Source organism: Gopherus evgoodei, chromosome 6 (genome assembly GCF_007399415.2).
Source record: "Gopherus evgoodei ecotype Sinaloan lineage chromosome 6, rGopEvg1_v1.p, whole genome shotgun sequence".
Lineage (NCBI taxonomy): Eukaryota > Metazoa > Chordata > Testudines > Testudinidae > Gopherus > Gopherus evgoodei.
Genome location: NC_044327.1, coordinates 118,230,029 through 118,248,762, shown reverse-complemented (window position 1 = coordinate 118,248,762; position 18,734 = coordinate 118,230,029). Strand labels below are relative to the sequence as shown.

The following is an 18,734-nucleotide window of genomic DNA, read 5'->3' as shown; positions in this document are numbered from 1 at the left end:
AATGAATTCACTTTGGCAATGCTCATAACCCTTGTGTGTTCACTTAAATTTTAGTATATACATTTATTGGCAAAAAATGATCATGGAAACAGTGGTTCTTCAATGCCACTGGAAAATGCATGTGAGAGGCAAATTATGAAATTGTAAACACAAGACTTCATTCAAAAGAGTGACACTCATCCAATCAGGGAATATAAAAGTACCGTTTGCCATTGTGTCCAATCAAAGCTACATAATTCAGCTAAAAGTTTGCATATCAAATACGCTCAATGAATTATTCATGAACAAACTTCAGATAAACCAATATTTGGTGGATAGCTCAAAATAACAAATAAGAAAATCATAAGTTGCTTGTGTAAACTTGTGAACAGAAAAAAAGGTGAATTCTGTTTAATAAATGATGTCTTGAGTTATTTGCTCAGTTATAGTGCTCATTACATCATAGCAGACTCACCAATCAAACTGAAAATGGTTCTAGCTAGACAGATGTCCATGAGAACATGCTGTATACTATGGTTATAAGCCCATTAGCATCTAGATATTTCATTGTACTGTCATCTTCTGACCACTATGCAGACATCTTGCAAGTGAACAAGGCTTCAGTGCCTGATTTTTAAAACCTGATTCTAATTACTCAAACAGCTTAGCACCAATGAAATGTGGAAGGGCTGCAGCATAGTGAAATCAGAACAGTGAGTTCTGGAATGCTGATAGCTGGAAGGGACTTGAGGGGCTACCAGATCACAGCCAGTCAATGGTGATCTACACAATCCAGAGGAAAAAAGCGACAAGCAGCATACACCTCAACCCCTATATGACGCAACCCGATATAACACGAATTCGGATATAATGCGGTAAAGCAATGCTCCAGGGGGCGGGGCTGCGCACTCCGGCAGATCAAAGCAAGTTCGATATAACGTGGTTTCACCTATCACGTGGTAAGATTATTTGGCTCCCAAGGACAGTGTTATATCGGGGTTGAGGTGTATTTGACATACATACAATGATCCTAAATCTCAAATTAGATCTGCCTTTGATTCCAGAGGTTTAAAATTTATACCAGGAGAATTCACTATCAAGGGAAATGTTCTTATCAGTGTAAAACAATGAGACTACTTCCTCGTTAGGATGAAACAGGGATAAAGTTATTATTGAAATGTTAACAGGTCTCATTACTGATTTTCAGAGGCTGCCCATTGTTTGAGCTATACTGACCTCTAGAGGCTCTCTCTTGTCTTTAATCATTTTATTTTTCTATACATTCTCCTGTACAGTAAAGTTTCCATCTTCAAAGAGGGGAAATTAGATGCGGGGGAGGGAGTGTTTGAAATCAATGTGAAAATCTATGATAAGAGAAAATGCCAGGTTATTTTTCAGTACCTGTGGCTGTGCAAAATAATCCTGCTCCAAAGTAACTGAGCAACTTAGGAACATATTATGAATCTTAAAAAATATCTCAGTTTCTTGCTTTTAGCCACTTGACTACTTCTGTATATCCCAGCAGGGGGGCAGAATGGACCAAGAATGTCCCAACATTCCATAAGAGCCAATGGAATGTTCATGGCTGGTGAAGATAAAAGCAGGAGCAACCGAGAATGAGGACTAGGACATTTATTCATAATGATCCTTTTAGCTAGAAATTAGCCTGTTTTCAGGTTAAAGCCAGGGGGTGGAGAGAGATATTTTTGTCCTTTGCATCATAAACCCACCCGCAGAGACTCCCAGGGAAGAACTATCCACAAGGAACCCCTTACACAGCTTCTCCTCCATTCTTTTATCAGAGTCAGGATCTGTGGCCCATCCTTCTAAAAGCCCTGTGCCTCCACACAAGTTCTGACCCTGGCATCCTGTTCCTTGGGGCCCTGGCAACATGGCTCCATTGGACCCAGGCTTCCTTGTAAGGAATTTCCCCTGGCTATGATGGCTCCTAGAAGTCTAGAAGGAACTCTGCAGAAAAGAGAGCAGAGCCCTGATTTATTATCTTTGCTGCTTAAGCTGAATGGGGCTGGAAGTAGTGAACCAATGTACATCCTTCCCACCACTGCCCATCCACTTCTCCCTGTGGTTCACTAGTCCCTTTTCTCACAGGGATGCTGGACATACAGAGCAATGGAGATGTGAGACCGATGCCCTGGAAACTGCTGGTTTCCCTCCCTCTTCCCCTTGTGTGCAGAAATGAGGAGATCCACACAGACATATTCCCTCCATGTGCAGGCCTAGGGAGAATAACATGGGCCAAAATTTTCCAGGTGGCTGGATACCACTTTACCTGGGCTGTTTACTGATAACCAGCTAGAAGACCAGTAGCAATGCTGGCAATCAGTCAGCTGCAGATAAAGGCCTTCCCCAGCACTGAACATCCAATGCCACAACCCTCATTAGCTGTTGCCAGAGCCTTATGTTGAATGTAATGATTGAGCCAAATTCACCACTGGCATAAATGGATGAAATTCTATTGATTTCAGGAATTACATGTCAATGGAGCTGTCAGTGGTGAATTTGGTTCATTATTATTTAAAAGTTTGCCTAGAGTCTGAATGCAGCAACACACACACACACAAAGCATTAAAGATGCAACCAATGTCAGCTCATTGAAGTTAGAAATTTCTTTTTAAACTTCTTGGAGAAGTTATCAACTTTTACATAGAACATGTGAAAAAAAGTCTAGGAATACAAATTAAAAATGAAATACTGGCCTCACCAAGGTCAATGCCAAAAACTCCCATTGACAACAATGGAGCTAGTGTAACTCACACACCTGCTGGGTGTGGTGTTCTGTCCCATCTAGTGGCGCCAAGACCACTTAGGCCTCGTCCAGACTAGGGGAGGAAAATCGATCTTAGATACGCAACTTCAGCTAAGTGAATAACGTAGCTGAAGTCGAATATCTAAGATTGAATTACTCACCCATCCAGACAGCGCGGGATCGATGTCCGTGGCTCTCTATGTCGATTCCGGAACTCCGTTCGGGTTGATGGAGTTCCAGAATTGATGTAAGCGCGCTCAGGGATTGATATATCGCGTCTAGACTAGATGCGATATGTCGACCCCCAAGCAATCGATTTTAACCCGCCGATACGGCGGGTTAGTCTGGATGTGGGCCTAGAGAGAGAGATAAAATGAGTCTGCTCTCCAGCCTCAGCTAATAGCAATGTAGTTGTTAGCTCATGCTGTAGCAGTTCATGTACTACTACATGAAATCCCAAGTTCAATCCTGCCTGCAGTTGACCAGGGTCTGTCCATGTTACACTAATATTTCATGCTAAGTGTTTTAGTTCTAAAAAAAAAGACTCTTCTGCATTATTTCATCCTATTTTTCAACCTGAATTTTACAAAGAAATAGATGGTGCAAAAATAGTGCTTGTTCATCTGCCAAAACACCTAAGCATTTCTCCTTAAATTGCAGCTCTGATGTCTTTATACGGAAAAAATAAAACTACAGTTAGAACATGAGTGGTAAAATAAAATAAAGCTTGTATTGTTCTCACACACATTCAAGGTAAAAATGACTTCAGATGACCTTCCCATTACCTAAACTTTTTAATGCATTTTTCTCTGGATGGTAGTGATACGTTCTGCATCTGAGCTTTTCTCAAATTGGCTTTTTAATCTAATCACCAAGCACCTCACACAGAGTGAGAGGTAGGAGGGTTGTGTTTATGGAGGGGTCTACTCTCTGAGAAATGTAATCTCACTTCTTTGAGATCACAAAGGCAGAACCATCTTTCTATTTATATGCAGTATCTGATTTTGTGCTGGCTGCACTACAGGGACTGCTCCTGACATAGGCCCTCACGATCATCTTTGTTTCTTTTTGAATGTGCCAAATGAAATCATGAGAGTCTCTTTTTTTTTATAAGCAGGATACACACAGAGACCCATACACCCACAGTGTGTCTGCTACTACATATGTATATTGGCACCAAAATATTGACACTTTGTGATGGTAAAAGGGCCAACTGCACTCTGGATCCTCTTAAGTTGCTCCCCTTTGGCCACAGGCCTCCCTTCCTGCACCTCACTCTGAGCAGACTCAGCAGTTCAGCCACTCTAGCACTAGGTCCCTGGGCACAAGCCCCCACCATTTCCCAACCAAGTTAATACTGCAGGCCCAACTCACTGGGCACCTGTAAGCCTTTTCTCTCCTTAGGGACTATGAGCAGCGAGGTGGGTAAAGTGACTCAAAAACCATTTTTTTTTAAACAAAGCATCCTTCATGTACTTTCTCAAGCATACAAGGACATAGGGGAAAGGACGGAGGGGAAGGGGTGACAAAATACTTGGGTCTTTCTTACACCTTAATCTTTCCTTGACACTTTTTGTAGATTGCTCTCTGTGTGACTGCTTGCCAGCCTGTCAGCTCCCACTTCCTTGGGCAGCTTCTGGACACTAGGTTCAAGCCCCATCCTTTTCTAGGCCCGAGGGTCCTCTGCTCAGTTAGCGTTCCCTTTCACCTCTTTCTTCTCAGCCTTGGCAAAACTGCTCTGTCAGCTGGATTGGGCTGAGTTGCATCTTCACAGATATAAATCTGGCCATTGTGTTTGTTGGGATGTGTCATAACTAGCCCATTTTTTTTTACCTTTCCTGCATGGCTGTTTTGATAATCTCTTTAGATGTAACTCCATAGCAAGGAACCCATCATTTAAACACACACACACACAAGCATGCGATTTATTAATAAAAAAGAGTACAGCTACTTCCCAGCTTGTCACACTCTCTGTTTACAAAGCACCCTATAAATATTTCATTTGACACATACAAAGACGGCCTTGAGTGCCTGACTTAGACCATACTCCATTTCCTGGGAGGCTGAATGTTAAGACAGTTCTGCTTGGTGCAGGCAATGTAAGCAATCTCCAAGCAACTGCTCTGCAAATCCTGAGATGTGGGGGCCATGTCAGGCTAGATGCTGTCACCCCACAGCTCACATTGAATAAGCTACAACTTCACCTCCTAGGATCGTTTCATTAAGGAAGAGCTATGGGCAGAACATGCACACAACCATTTTGATCCAGCTTTGTTGAAGAACCTGACATAAAATATTGGCAGCCCATTAAGTCTCTGGATTTCATAAAGGGCTTTTTAAAGTCCACTTCATGTAGCAATCCTTCATCAGGACTGGAAAAGGGACTGGAGAAAGTGGCAAAGTGATGGATTAAGAAACACCAGTTCTGCCTTTAGAAGGAATTAGAGCTGCATTAACATCACTTATACTTTACAAAATCTTAATACCAAAATGTTCATTACCAAACAACATGTGCATTATAAGTAAGTCATTTCTCTATGAAATGAGTATCTCTGGTAGCAATTTAGGTCTAATCAGTGCTAAAGAAAAAGGCCTGGATTGACAACAGTTGAAATTATAATTCTCTGCACAGGGGTAAAATCACTCATGTGCAAAGGGCCAACAAAGGTCTATGTCCTTTAAGGATGTGTTTATGCTGCAACAGAGGTGCAATTTCCATCTGAGGTGGAATAGATGCACACGCCCTATGGTCAAACTAGCACACTAAAAATAGCTGTGTGGCCAAGGTGGTGTGGGCAGTGGATGGGCTAGCTGCCTGAGAACTAACCTAGGGTCTCAGATGGGACAGGACTCGGCAACTAGCCCATGCTGCTATTTTTAGTGCGCTAACTTGATCAAAGCTAATCTTCATCTGTCTACCTACACTGGACATTACATCTTCAGCTACAGTGTAGATGTACCCTTAGATGTACCTCCTTCATCTCTCTTACCATGAGTATTTATGGAAAGGGGAGAGACTTACTCTCCCGGGAGGTGGGAGTCACATTAAAATGAGGTTATGGGATTTTTCATGGACTCAGTTTAGAATAGCCCTACTATTTGATATCTTAAAAGGGTTATGCAACTCCAGCAATAATTACCAAAGCCCTGTCTACATGTAAGAGAGGTGCTTTTTTAGCCTAACTTGATTCTAAAGCTGCCTTACCACTCCTGAAGTAATATACTACTTGACGTAACTTGATAGAAGAGAGCACTTATTTTTTTTTTTTGGCATGTAGGCCTATCCTAAGATTTCTCTCTGAGGACTTCCAAAATCAGCAGTAATAGCACTTAAATATTCACCAGGAAAACTAATTCTGATCTGTCGTGTTTCTGTACCAAATATGGACTGGCTGCAGAGCTTGTTTATACACACCAGATGTAGTTCATCATAAAATTAGGGTTGCCAATTTTGGCTGGACATATTCCTGGAGATTTCATCGCATGACATAATCTCTAATGAAAGATTTTTTTAAAAAAATTCTTGGAGACTCCAGGGCAATCCTGGGGGGTTGGCAACCCTACATAAAACCTTTAATGCTCTGCCAGGTCTGGCTGTTAGCTTTAAATAAGGGTATTTATACACAGTGCCACATAGTGGCTGAAGAGTATAGTACAGTTTAGCACTCTAGGCAGCCCCAGGTGAGGCGTCCTCCAGAATTAAACTCACTCCCCCTTGATGAGCTGACAGTGTGACCAGAACTGATAGAAACTTTTTTCAAAGTTTTTTTTTAAATGAAAAATGGCTCTTCAGCCAAAATGAAAAATCATGATTTTCAGTGCTACCAGTCGGCACTGACATTTTTCATTTTGGGCTCAATTTGCTAGTTTTTCGTGGGGAAATGAAAAATGAAAAATTTTTGATAAAATTGAAAATTGTAACCAAAACAGTTTTTAAAATCCAAAAGATATTTAGGGAAATTAGAACCAAAAAACAACCCACCCCATATTTTTTTCAAATTTCCCCTTAGCTCTAAGTCTGACCTTAAAAGTACTCTGCAAGGCCTAATTATTTGCACAACCTTCTGTCAGAGAGTGGGTTATGGTGGATGTTTTATTTTAAAACAAATAAAAGGAAGTTCTTCTTCACGCAGCGCACAGTCAACTTGTGGAACTCCTTATCTGAGGAGGTCGTGAAGGCTAGGACTATAACAGCGTTTAAAAGGGAACTGGATAAATTCATGGTGGTTAAGTCCATAAATGACTGTTAGCCAGGATGGGTAAGGAATGGTGTCCCTAGCCTCTGTTTGTCAGAGGATGGAAATGGATGGCAGGAGAAAGATCGCTTGATCATTGCCTGTTAGGTTCACTCCTTTTGGGCCACCTGGCATTGGCCATTGTAGGTAGACAGATACTGGGCTAGATGGACCTTTGGTCTGACGCGGTACGGCCGTTCTTATGTTCTTATGAGATATTGCAGGCTGTGGATTTCAAGTTCTTTGATTAAGGATTGGTTGACTTTTTAAGCATTTGTGATGGCACATTTTGTTACAGAATTGCTTGTATGAAAAACACCTTCATGGCTTTTTAATTAACTACCCCAGAAATGAATTAAGTCAATTCTGCTCAGACTTTACAAAATCACCTTTAGGTTGAGACCATCTATAGAAAGTTCTGGTCCAAAAAGCATTTGTCAAAGTTATGACCAATCCAATAAAACTAAAAGGGGTGGTGAGAGGAATTACATGGAAATTCCAATTTCATCTTCGCTACTGCAAGAAACATTATGAAGGTCATGTAAGTACTTGGATAGATGATAGGAAGAATATAGCAGGAAACAAACGTATATTGGCATTGGGACAAGATGACCTAATAGATCTTCCCAGCTCTAATTTCTACAATTACACAAGCTGCTGTAATTAGAAGGATCATTGATGGGATATTTCAAATCATTACCTTTCCTTGCTAAGTGGTAAACTGTTTGTGAATCAGTAACACAGTCTGTGGCCTTATTGTTTATTCTTGAGCAATTTCTTTCTTGGGGGCTGTGAGGGGAAGAATTTATTGCTCAAATTATATTACCACACAATTTGTGGTGAGTGAGCAAATCATGGAAGCTCTATTGTCTCACAAAAGAAGTACTGTAACTTCTACAAGAAGCCTGAACACCAGCAAAGTACTTCATAAAAGAAGCAAAGAGTCCTGTGGCACCTTTTAGACTAACAGACGTTTTGGAGCATGAGCTTTCGTGGGTGAATACCCACTTCGTCGGATGCATGCTTTTACAGATTCAGACTAACACGGCTACCTCTCTGATACTTCATAAAAGAAGGCGATTTTCGTAACCAATGTAGCATGCTGAAGATACAGCTTGTGCTCTCCTGTGCCACACACCACTCTCCTGTTATAAACATCCAAGACAAACAATAACCTTTAATGCCATACTTTGCCACTGAGTACTGGGAGAAAACAAGATACTTCTGTAAGGATATGTCTATACAGTAACTCCTCGCTTAATGTTGTAGTTATGTTCTTGAAAAAAATGCTACTTTAAGCAAAAAGATGTTAAGCGAATCCAATTTCCCCAGAAGAATTAATGTAAATGGGGGGGGTTAGATTCCAGGGAAATTTTTTTTGCCAATTTAATACTGTACACAGCAATGATGATTTGTGAAGCTTGGTTGAGGTGGTGGCGTCAGAGGGTGGGATATTTCCCGGGGAATGCCTTACCGCTAAATGATGAACTAGCACTGGGCTGAGCCCTCAAGGGTTAACACATTGTTGTTAATGTAGCCTCACACTCTACAAGGCAGCAGGCATGGAGGGAGGGGAGATAGCATAGCAGAGAGAGATAGAGACACACACCCTGTGTGAGAGAGAGACACACGTTGCCCCTTTAAGGGCACTGACACCACTCTAAGTACACTGCCTTTTTAAATAGATCAGCAAGTTGAGACAGCAGCTGCTGCCAGCAAGTTCCCTCCATTCTGAGTCCTGTCATGTCCTGCCTTGCTCTGGGAGATGGGGCGCAGGAGCAGGGCGAGGAGGGAGACACCCTGACATTAGCACCCCTCTCCCAACCCCCTTGCACAGCAAGCATGAGGCTCTGAGGAGGAGCTCCAAGGCAGAGGGCAGGAGCAGCACAGGCAGTGGCAGGAGGAACAGCTGAACTACCCGGCAACTGATAGCCTGCTGGGAAGCTGCCGCACAGGAACTTAGGGTTGCTGAGGTTAGGCTGCTGGTCCACCCTAGTTCCAAGCTCCCAGCAGCTAGCTGCAATGGGCGCTCTTTCTGCAAGCAGTGGACAAAGCAGGCGGATGCCAAACAGGGCTGGCTCTACTGTTTTTGGCACCCCAAGCAGCACGCTGAATTGCCGCCACTGACGGCGGGGACAGTCCGTGTACCATTAGGGCGGCACGCGAGTTTCGTGGCGGCGGCAATTCAGCGGCAGCTTCTGTCTTCAGCCAGAAGACAGAAGCTGCACCGCCACAGAGAGCTGAACATAGAAGCTGCCGCCGAATTGCCGCCACTGCGGAAATACCGTGCCGCCCTAATGGCACATGGACTGCCCTCGCTGTCCGCAGCGGCAATTCAGCGCGCTGCTTGGGGGAAAAAACACACAGACTGCCGCCCCTTGCAGATTGCCGCCCCTTGCACCTGCTTGGGATGCTGGTGCCAAACAACGTTATAAAGGAGCATTGCGCAACTTTAAACGAGCATATTCTCTAACTGATCAGCAACATAACAAAAAAACATTAACCAGGATGACTTTAAGTGAGGAGTTACTGTACTGAAGGCCTGACATGCTCCAGGCCAAATCGCCCTACCATCCTATGATGGAACACACCTCTGTGTTCACACTCTACACTTAATTGTAATAATTCTAATAATCTTTGTACAAGGTATGCCTTGTGAGTAGGGCTGTCAAGCGATTAACAAAATCATGATTAATCATACTGTTAAAGAATAACAGAATACCATTTATTTAAATATTTTTGGATTTTCAAATATATTGATTTCAATTACAACACAGAATACAAAGTGTACAGCACTCACTTTATATTTATTTTTATTACAAATATTTGTACTGTATAAAAGCAAAAGAAATAGTATTTTTCAGTTCACCTCATACAAGTACCGTAGTGCAATCGCTTTATCATGAAAGTTGAAATTACAAATGTAGAATTATGTACAAAAACAGCATTCAAAAATAAAACAATGTACAATTTTAGAGCCTACAAGTCCACTCAGTCCTTATTGTTCAGCCAGTCGTTCAGACAAACAAGTTTGTTTACATTTGCACAAGATAATGCTGCCTGCTTCTTGTTTACAATGTCACTTGAAAGTGAGAACAGGCATTCTCATAGCACAGCTGTAGCTGGCATCACAAGATATACGTGCCAGATGCGCTAAAGAGTCATACATCCCTTCCTGCTTCGACCACCATTCTAGGGGACACGTGTCCATGCTGATGATGGGTTCTGCTCGATAACAATCCAAAGCAGTGCAGATTGATACATGTTCATGTTCATTATCTGAGTCTGTCATAAACAGACAAGTAAGAGTTAATAGAACAAAAGTGCTTCATATCTCTTTTGCCTGGAAAGGGTTAACAAGAAAAGTGAGCTTGGCTGTCACCTGACCAGAGGACCAATCAGAGGACAGGATACTTTCAAATCTTGAGGGAGGGAAGTTTTTGTGTGTGCTGTTAGAATTTGGCTGTTGTTCACTCTGTGGGCTCAGAGGGACCAGATGTGCAACCAGGTTTCTCTCCAATCTCTCTGATACAGGCTCTTATAAGTTCAAAATAGTAAGTACTAGGTAAATAAAGCGAGTTAGGCTTATGTTTGTTTTCTTTATTTGCAAATGTGTATTTGGATGGAAGGAGTTCAAATTTGTATTTGGCTGAAAGGATTTTCATTTGTACTTATATACTTAGGCTGGGAGGGTATTCCCAGTGTCTATAGCTGAAAGACCCTGTAACATATTCCATCTTAAATTTACAAAGATAATTTTTACTGTTTTTTCTCTCTTTAATTAAAAGCTTTTCTTGTTTAAGAACCTGATTGTTTTTCTATTCTGGTGAGACCCCAGGGGACTGGGTCTGGATCCACTAGGGAATTGGTGGGGAGAAAGGAGGGAAGGGGGAGAGGCTAATTTCTCTCTGTGTTAGGATTACTGTCTCTCTCAGGGAAAGTCTGGGAGGGGGAGAGAAAAAGAGGGGGGAAGGTGCATTTTCCTCTCTGTTTTGTGATTCAAGGAGTTTGAATCACACAGTGATCTTCCAGGGTAACCCAGGGAGGGGAAGCCTGGGAGAGGCAGTGGTGAGGGAAAGGGTTTACTTTCCTTGTGTTAAGATCCAGAGGGTCTGGGTCTTGGGGTTCCCCGGGCAAGGTTTTGGGGGGACCAGATTGTACCAGGCACTGGAATTCCTAGTTGGTGGCAGCGCTACAGATTCTAAGCTGGTAATTGAGCTTAGAGGAATTCATGCTGGTACCTCATCTTTTGGACGCTAAGGTTCAGCGTGGGGAATTATACCATGACAGAGTCAGATGCCACCAGCAGAAGGTTGATTTTCTTTTTTGGTGGTTTGGGTTCTGTAGTTTCCGCATCAGAGTGTTTCTCTTTTAAGACTTCTTAAAGCTCTATACCTTATCCTTCTCAGATTTTGGAAGGTACTTCAGATTCTTAAACCTTGGGCAGAGCGCTGTAGCTATCTTTAGAAATCTCACACTGGTACCTTCTTTGCGTTTTATCAAATCTGCCATGAAAGTGTTCATAACATGAACAACATGCGCTGGGGCATGATCTGAGACTGCTATAACATGAAATATGTGGCAGAATATGGGTAAAACAGAGCAGGAGACATACAATTCTCCCCCACGGAGTTCAGTCACAAATTTAATTAATGCATTTTTTTTAAATGAGTGTCATCAGCATGGAAGCATGTTCTCTGGAATGGTGGCCAAAGCATGAAGGGGCATATGAATGTTTAGCATATCTGGTACGTAAATACTTGCAATGTCGGCTATAAAAGTGCCACGCAAAGTGTTCTCACTTTCTGATGACATTGTAAATAAGAAGTGGGCAGCATTATCTTCTGTAAATGTAAATAAACTTGTTTGTCTGAACGATTGGCTGAACAAGAAGTAGGACTGAATGGACTTGTAGGCCCTGAAGTTTTACATTGTTTTGTATTTGAGTGCAGTTATGTAACAAAAAAAAAATCTACATTTGTAAGTTGCACTTTCACGACAGAGACTGCACTTCAGTAAAGTACTAAATGAATTAAAATACAATTTTTTAATCATTTTACAGTGCAAATATTTGTAATAAAGAATAATATGCACTTTGATTTAAATTACAACAGAGAATGAAATTCATCCAAAATATTTTAAAAATTTCAATTGGTATTCTATTGTTTAATAGTGCAATTAAAACTGTGATTAATTGCAATTAATTTTTTAATCACAATTAATTTTTTGAGTTAATTGTGTGAGTTAATTGCAATTAATCGACAACCCTACTTGTGAGGCATCATTTAAAAACTGATCAGTAATATTTTGGTAAAATGTGTGTAGTGGCTTTATGCACAAAGTTATAAATTTCCCCTGAAAGATGTCAGACTCATGTAGTACCAAACTGATCGAGCTGTTCTGACTTGAACAAAGGAGTGTATGCTTGTCTTACTTTGCATTTAAGCTGTAAACAGAGTCATCGAGCAGAAGAGGGAAGGGAGAAAACAAAGAAAGCTCACACTGGCGAAAAAACCCACTAGGGAATAGCCTTCCTCTGGCAAACTGCCTATCTCCTAGTTTTCATCTGGAAATGCTTTTCAAAGAGGGACTAAAAGACTATTAAAAGGAAGGACAAAAACCTGAACACACCCTTCTTCTCTTTCCCTGTCCATCTCATTCTTTGCTCCTGAGAAAGCAACAGAAGCAGCTGTTGGACTCTGGGGGAGGAGTCCTGGACTGAAGAGTTTGGTCAGTAATGCTTCTGGAAGAAACCTTGTTTGAATCTAATGTAGTTTGCTAAGTTAGCCCTAGAAAGCATTTTATCTTTATTTTTGTAACCATTTCTGACTTTCATGCTCATTACTTGTACTCACTTAAAAGCTCTCTCTTTGTAGTTAATGAACTTATTTTATTGTTTTTCTAATCCAGTGTGTTTAAGTTAAAAGTCTGGATAATGCTCTACTTAAGGTAATAAGATGCTCTGTATATTATTCCCTTAAAGGAAAAGTGGACTTAATATATTTGGACTGTCCAAAAGAGGGCTTGAGAGTACAAGGCAAACATTTCTGGGGAGAAATCTGGGACTGGGAGTGTGTTGTGGTTACTATGCAGTATAACCAAGGCTGGTGAGAGCCAGGTGTGACTGGCAGGCTGCAGCTATGCAAACATCTCTGGGAGTGACCTGCATGCTGGAGGCTGTTTGTGAGCAGTCTATGTTGGAGGCTACAGCAGCAAAGCATTGTAAGGCAACCCAGGTTGCAGAGCAGGGATGGCACAGACCTCCACTGGTTTGGATTGCACCCCCATATGTCACACATCCACACACAAAGCCATTGGACATGTGCTTTTATGTCTTCTGGTGGTATAGGTATAAGCAGATGTCATGCTGTACTGCACGTTTTTGCCACCCACTTTCTAGTAAGGATGTAGCTAAAGTATAGGCCACTGAGCTCATCTTTGGATACCCGTCAATGCTATTCCAAAATTCCCAGGGCCTGTAAGTTCCAGCCTTTCTACCTACGAACTTTCTACTTACCTCCCATATACAGGAATCTACCTGTGTCAGGGCTAGGATGTAGGCAGCCAGTCCTAGTGGATAGTGTAAAGCAAGGATCCAGATCCCTATGCCAGCCAGGTTTCAGAACAAGAAGAAGCTGAGGTCAGGGACCAAGAGTCGGGTACCAGGAATGAGGTCGGGTCAAGAAAGCAGGAGGTCAGGACAGGAGAGAGGAACCAGTATTGCTGAGTGAGCAGTCCAAAGCAAGGTGGAGCCTAGAGGTTTGGATGATTTCTTCTTCCTCCTTCTGGATTAAGTAGGGGGAGTTGGCCAATTAAGAACTTTTGTGTTCCACCAATCAGGACCCAGGCTTCCTCCTTTTGGATTAACTAGGTCTCCACCAGGCCCCCAGAAACTCAGTGGGATTGCTCATGTAAGACACTGCTGACCCCATGTGCTTTATCTTAAGTGTAAAGAGACACTAAGTAAAAGAACTCTCCCAGCTTGGCCAACAGGTGTGTGGCAGTTGCCAGCAGACAGCTATAAGTAAGCCATGGAAGCGAGGAGGCAATTGATTCATTTTGACCTTCAAACAGTTCTGGTTTAGTCTGTTGTACTTTACCTACATTTCCTTTCAGGTGAAAACCCAGCAGCTGCTGCTACGTTCAGACAAATTTCCCACAGGCTCTGCTTTGGGCAACAAAAGCACATTTGGACATGTATTCCTTTCCCCAGCTTACCAATCTCAGCTGACAGAACAAGGAGGCAATAAGCACTGGAACTGGGAGCAGGGACACAAGTTCGTTGCTTGCTCTACCCCATAACAGAACAATTTCCAGTCGCTCTGAATATAATCATTTATTTATCTTTACAGTGATGATGGAAGAATGTACAGGTGTTTTCACTCAACAGCAGTATAAAAATCTGTTTATATACATTGAGTCACAATAATCTTTAATTCTCCTGATCCATCCTTTTTCTCCTGATCCATCATTATTATAAACCACAGGAAAAACAAATATTAAGTACAGGCAATATAATTCCAGTAGGTTTGCAACCTAGTCTCAAAAGCTCAGCTTTAGTTTAAGGGTACTGTTTGATATTTTAAAAAAGATTATTTTAAGTCGTAGGACACAAAATAAAGTTTGTTTTTCAAATAAGATATTTACATCAAAAATAGGAGTCTAAAAAGGCATTGGTTTTAATGCTATTAGAAAGCTATATAAATGTGCATGGGTCCATTTCTTCTTACAATAAAAGACCGAAGGAGAAAGTGCCTCTGTTTTTTTAGGAAATTCCTCCTGGGACAAGTCAGTTAAAGTACCTGTAAGTTAGAGAGAGGGATAAATAAATCAAAAGTAAAAGTATTTCTTTGGAGAAATGATAGGTTGATCACAATTTAAATCAGACCAACTTAGCTGTGTTTCAGTCACATTTCACATTAAGGGCACACTTATAAATAGTTGACAAAAGGCTAATAAATAAGCGATGTTTTAATAAATGATTAATCAACTGTTACAGTCCAACAGGTCAATAAGTTACTTATAGCCACTTAAACTAATGCACTTATAACCATCCAACTTTATTCACATATGTAACATGTTTATAACATCTAATTCTTTATAAACTATTTATGAATATACTCTTAAATGTGACCTGCATTTCTATGGCATTTAGTTATATTGCTCCTTAACCTAATTTTTCATTTTTTGATAAATAACTTCAATTTTTATATATTTTACATAATATATAAAAATTAATCTCAATAACACATTTTATTCCAGTTTAAAGTTTTTAAGCAGCCAGCCATATACATAAACTGATCACTTATTCACAAATCCTACTCAAGTGTGCAGTTAAAATGGCTGTTAGAAGAAAACAGAATAGAAAGATAGCATGCTGGCTATGTAAATATAACAAATTCATTTTTAATGGAACTACAAAAAGGTCTATTATTAAGTACAAATAAGTCAAATTTCTGCAGAATTAACTAATGAAAATAAGGATAATCACTATAAAACACAATAGGTCTATATTATAACCTCATTAATATCCATTTCAAAATAATGATTTGTTAGACAATAAAAATTTCATGCTACTGTTTCTTGACTCTATAACTTTGAAGTTTTGCATATATAAATGCTAAAGTTCTTGTATTTGTCAATCCTCTAGTATATACATACTTAAGGTCTCATTACATGGAAAGTTAGGCCTGGTCTACACTACGCATTTAAACCCACTTTAGTAGCTTTAAACCGATTTAACCCTGCACCCGTCCACACAATGAGGCCCTTTGTATCGATATAAAGGGCTCTTTAAACTGGTTTCTGTACTCCTCCCTGACGAGAGCAGTAGAGCTGAAATCGGTATTGCCATGTCGGATTAGGGTTAGTGTGGCCGCAAATCGATGGTATTGGCCTCCGGGCGGTATCCCACATGCACCAATGTGACCGCTCTGGAAAGCAATCTGAACTCGGATGCACTGGCCAGGTATACAGGAAAAGCCCCGCAAACTTTTGAATTTCATTTCTTGTTTGGCCAGCGTGGAGAGCTCACCAGCACAGGTGACCACACAGAGCTCATCAGCACAGGTAACAATGCAGTCTCCTGAGAATTGAAAAAGAGCTCCAGCATGGATCACATGGGAGGTACTGGATCTGATCACTATATGGGGAGAGGATTCCGTGCTAACAGAACTCCGTTCCAAAAGACTAAATGAAAAAACATTTGAAAAAATTTCCAAGGCCATGATGGAGAAAGGCCACACCAGGGACTCAGTGCAGTGCTGTGTGAAAGTTAAGGAGCTCAGACAAACCTACCAGAAAACCAAAGAATCAAACGGAAGGTCCGAAAACATGTCGCTTCTACGCTGAGCTGCATGCAATTCTAGGGGGGTCTGCCACCACTACCCCACCCCTGTCCGTGGATTCCGAGGTGGGGGTGGTAATCTCAGCCATGGCTGAGGATTCTGAGGACGGGGAAGATGAGGAGGAAGAGGAGGACGAGCTTGCAGAGAGCACACAGCACTCCATTCTCACCAACAGCCAGGAGCTTTTTCTCATCCAGACGGAATTACCCTCTCAGCCCTCCCAAGCCATTAGCCCAGACAATGAAGCCATGGAAGCGACCTCTGGTGAGTGTACCTTTGTAAATATAAAACATGGTTTAAAAGCAAGCATTTTTTAATGATTAATTTGCCCTGAGGACTTGGAATGCATTCGCGGCCAGTACAGTTATTGGAAAAGTCTGTTAACATGTCTGGGGATGGAGCGGAAATCCTCCAGGGACATCTTCATGAAGCTCTCCTGGAGGTACTCCAAAAGCCTTTGAAGAAGATTTCTGGGCAGGGCAGCCTTATTCCGTCCTCCATGGTAGGACACTTGACCACGCCATGCATGTAGCAAGTAATCTGGAATCATTGCATGACAAAGCCTAGCTGCGTATGGTCCCAGTGATTGCTGGCATTCAAACAACAGTCTTTCTTTATCTCGCTGTGTTATCCTCAGGAGAGTGATATCGTTCATGGTAACCTAACTGAAATTCAGGAATTTAATTAAGGGGACAGAGATGGCCATTCCTACTGGGGTGTTTGCCTGTTGCTTAAAAGAAATCCTTCCTTGCAGGTAGCCAAGCAGGGGGAGTGTATGTGTGTGTGGGGGGATGGCGCTGAGCTTTTTCGTGTTTGGCTAGCAGGGATCTTCCCTGCTACCAGCCACGCGGTGGGGGGGGGGGGAAAGAGGGGTGTTTAGCAGTGATCTTCCATGATACCTGCCACACGGTGGGGGGAGGGGTAAAGCGATCATCCCAGAGAATTGGATGTGGGCGTGGTTTCTGCAGCTACATGTTAACAAGAAAGAAGCAGCACTGAACGGGATTTGCTTGGTATTTGGGAAAGGAGGGCACTGTGTATATGAAGGCTGCAGAAGCCAAAAGACAATGGCTTACCATGGCTGCATGCAAGCTGAATTCTGCTGCCCGGGCCTGCATCTGTGAGATCTCTAACACCAGAGCCGCAGGCATTCAATATTGAGATGCAAAATGCGACCTTGTAGTGAAATCACATGTGCTATGTAAGGTGAATAGTGTTGTTCACCGTGAAAGAGTATAAGCATTATTCTGTAAAATGCATTGTTTTAAATACTTCTCTCCCTTTTTTTCCCTCCCTCATGTAGCTGCAAAATTTTCAAGCCTCCCTACTCCATCCCGAAGGCTGTCTCAGATAAGGCCGCGGAAAAGAAAGACGCGAGACGAAATGTTCTCGGAAATCATGGAAGTGACCCGCAATGAAAGAGCTCATCTGAATGAGTGGAAGGACGTGGTATCAAATTACAGGAAAGATGCCAGTGAACGTGAGGACAGGAGGGACACTCGAGATGAGAGGTGGTGGCAGGAAGATCAGAGGTGTAGGCAGGAAGATCAGCGGTGGCGGGATGCAACGCTGGGGCTGCTGCGTGATCAAACTGACATCCTCCGACTTCTAGTGGGGCTTCAGGAACAGCAGCAGGGTCACAGAGTGCCGCTGCAGCCCCTGTGTCACCACCCTCACCCGTCACTATGTTCCATATCCTCCTCACCCAGACGTGTAAGAATGCATGGGAGGAGGCTCCGTGCACCCGCCCACTCCACCCCCGTAGACAGCCCAACCAAAAGGCTGTCATTACTTTGAAATTTTTTTAGTGGCCTTTTCCTTCCCTCCTATCCTCCTCCCAAACCACACCCGGGATACCTTGCCAGTTCTCTCCCTCTTTTTATAATGACTTAATAAAGAATACATGATTTTTAAACGATAGTGAATTTATTTGCTTAAGCAAGCTGTAATCAAAGGGGGAGGGTGGGTTGCTTACAGGGAAAGAGTTAATGGGGGGGCGGTTCATCAAGGGGAAACAAACACAGCAGTCACACCATACCCTGGCCCGTGATGAAACTCGTTTTCAAAGCTTCTCTGATGCGCACCACTTCCTGGTGTGCTCTTCTAATCACCCTGGTGTCTGGCTGCGCGTAATCAGCTGCCGTGTGATTTGCCTCAGCCTCCCACCCCGCCATAAAGGTCTCCTCCTTACTCCCACAGAGATTGTGGAGCACACAGCAAGCAGCAATAACAATGGGGACATTGGTTTGGCTGAGGTCTGAGCGAGTCAGTAATGTGCGCCAGCGCGCCTTTAAACGGCCAAATGTACATTCTTCCACCATTCTGCACTTGCTCAGCCTGTAGTTGAACAACTCCTGACTACTGTCCAGACTGCCTGTGTATGGCTTCATGAACCATGGCACCAAA

The 18,734-nt window shown here is 42.3% G+C and overlaps 1 protein-coding gene across 1 annotated transcript in view; it reads right to left on the bottom strand.

Annotated features, from left to right (window-relative positions):
* Window positions 1–14,298: 14,298 nt before the first annotated feature.
* MBD2 (methyl-CpG binding domain protein 2) overlaps window positions 14,299–18,734 on the bottom strand; it is a 62,805-nt gene continuing 58,369 nt past the window's right edge. Inside the window, exon 7 of the mRNA XM_030566083.1 lies at window positions 14,299–14,783. The gene's annotated coding sequence lies outside the window, so the exon portion shown is untranslated. The remainder of the gene's footprint in view (window positions 14,784–18,734) is intronic.